Source organism: Phytophthora infestans, genomic scaffold (genome assembly GCF_000142945.1).
Source record: "Phytophthora infestans T30-4 supercont1.62 genomic scaffold, whole genome shotgun sequence".
NCBI lineage: Eukaryota > Oomycota > Peronosporomycetes > Peronosporales > Peronosporaceae > Phytophthora > Phytophthora infestans.
Window position 1 is genome coordinate 223657 of NW_003303697.1, and position 2867 is coordinate 226523.

Sequence of the window (2867 nt, forward strand, 5' to 3'; positions counted from 1 at the left end):
GGTCCTCATCCTCAGGCACAGGTGGATTCTCAATCAGCATATCGCGCGGGATCTTCATGTAATCGTTTCCTAGGGAAGGGTTTACATCATGCCTTCCCTCCCCGACTTACAGCAGGAAGTCCGAGAACGCAGCCATTTCCTCAGCAGTGTCTGCAGTATCAGCTGTGCGCACTCGCATATTTTCCGTAAGACGGAACGTCTGGAATTGGGGCCACAGCCTAGACGACTTGAGGCACGCGTCAATTGTCTCGACGGGTGTTCCCTTCTTAACGACCGGGAGAATCTGGCGGAAATCTCCCGAAAGTACAAACACTTTCCCCCCAAAAGGCTCGGTGTCGTAGTCAAGAATGTCCCGCAGTGTTCGGTCTACTGCCTCGAATGCGTGGCGATGGGCCATAGGTGCTTCGTCCCAAATAATTAAACTTGCATGCTTAATCAACTCCTGAATATGGGAGTTCTTTCCTGATACCGCACGTCGAGCTCTCGTTCAATTTCAAAGGGATCTTGAATGTAGAATGAGCTGTCCTACCACCCATGAGCAAGAGCGAGGCAATACCGCTAGACGCCATAGCGATGGCGATTTTCCTCGAGAGTCTGACTTTGGCCAGTATGTTTCGAAGCAGTGTAGATTTTCCAGTACCACCCGGGCCATCAACAAAAAATAGTTTCTTGCCTTCCTCCGGGCATTCAACCGCTTTAATAATCTGGTCGTAAACCACCCTCTGACTTTCGTTTAGCTGATCTTCTGTGTTTACAATCGCCTCCAAAGCTGACGCATCATATCCAGTGAGCTCACGTCGAAGTAATCCGTTTTGGCGAAGGGCTTCACGAATCAATGTTGGGAACGACCCCAACTGAGGAAGCTCGTCGAAGTCATCTACCGCATACCCGCTCGCTTGAAGTAGTTCTTGAATGCTCATCAGCGTTTCAAATTCGACCAACGCCGACTTAAAGGGGTCCATCAAAGCCTGATGCTTGCGTGCGATGTCTTGGGAAAGATCCGCGAAAAAACGATCCCATAGAACACCAACATTTGCTGGAGCTATATACACCAGAATGGTGACGAAGAGCTGGCGTAGTTGATACGGCATTTGGAACTCAGCCGCTTCCCTCAAACACGAAACCCACTCGTTGTCATTCTCTAAGTAGCCAGCCTCGCGCGCCGCAATTTGGAATGTTGGGCAGACAATCCCGTTAGCCGTTCTCAAGTCTTCAAACGACGTTGGACCTCTACGCTGACAGAGCAGTAGCCGAAGGTAGAACCGCTCCATATCTCGAGGAGACACGTGAATTATGCGACCAACGCAGCTTGATACAGTTTCCGGCGAACCCACCTTTTCGGTTGCCCTGTCTCCGGCGCTTTCCAGCAGAACTCTTTTGGGATATCCTGATACAACATCTTCCTGGCAATATGATTCTGAGGCTCTTCACTCGCACACAACTCAAAGAATCTGGTCAGCATCGTGTGACTATCACGTTCCAAAACCGCCTCCGGGTTTTCCGTATCGCGAAAGCAAATTGTCCGGCTTGACTCGAGATGAACCGTTAGCTGTGTCACCGCATGGGTTTTCCCCTAAATTGTGAAATCGAGTAGGCGCATGCAAGCTTCCACCGGAGAAATGTACCGGGCGCTCAAGAAACGTAGAATCTCATTTGGTTCTCGACGCGCACTCTGCTGCCCTCCTCGGACTTCTTCCACAGTGAGTATAGCCATGTCGGGTCCTTTGTACACATACTTGTACAGGTATTTAACCGCAGTAATATCCGTGCACACTTCGACATTGATGTGGCAGTTGTACTTCTGGGATAAGTACGGGTTGTACACTACAACCCACTGGTTGATCGTAGCATTGTCGTATTCTCTGCCTTTGAACTTTAGAACACCTTCTTGCCGTCGACGTCGTCTGTACACTGGATATCCGTTTGCATTGGCTTGTGTAACTTCTGCTAAGGGCTTCGGATATCCTTTGGTGCACTTGCCGTCCTTCATACACGCGCAGGAAGGGTTTGCAGGCCCGCATGGACCATGGAGCATGCATGACATGACCGTCTCATACAGCTGAGGGTTTGTATCCTTATCTGGGATCTCAGCGCATACCATCTTGTCTACGATCTCGCGGGTTCGAGGTTTGTCTTCGTCAGCCTAAATAATCAGTACGTGAGCGTGGGGGAGGCCTCGTTTTTGAAACTCGACAACGTACATCCGCGCGCGCACTCGTCCCAGAACGCCTTGGTTTAAATCGTCAAGCGTTGCTTGCAGTTTCTGCTGCCACACGCGAGTCACGATGTCTGGTCGATCTTGAGCTGTCTGGATATCGGAAGGTATCGCTTCAAGAATCTCGTTTCACTTGGGGTTGCACGTTTCCGTCAGGAAGACGTCGGGCCGTCCATACTCCCGAACAATTGCCATCGAATCTTGCTACGACTTGTACATGGACCGCGGGCTACCCAGGTGCAAGCCGGTAGTATGATACGCTTGCCAACCTGATTAAGAAAGTGGGTTGATCGTCCCCTGCTGCCTCCGTCCCGGTCCGGGTGCACCAATCTGTTCTGGGCCCGGTCATATTCCGACAGCAGCACTTCTCCTTCCGCCAGAGCCAAAGTATCCTCATTGAGCAAAGCGTCTTGAACACCCCTGTATTGATCGGCGCGAAGTGTTTTCTGATTGTCGGCCACCCAGCGAAGCTGTTCTTGCTCACATTTTGCACGCTGATCTACACACCACTGCTGAAAAAGACGCCCGCCTTGGTGGAGAGCGGACTGATCATCCACTTTCTGGTGGAGGCGGAACGCGACGTGTTCACGAAGCGACATCGCCTTCTTGTTTCGATACTCAGCACCATTTGCGAACTCGTCTGTGTAGGTCC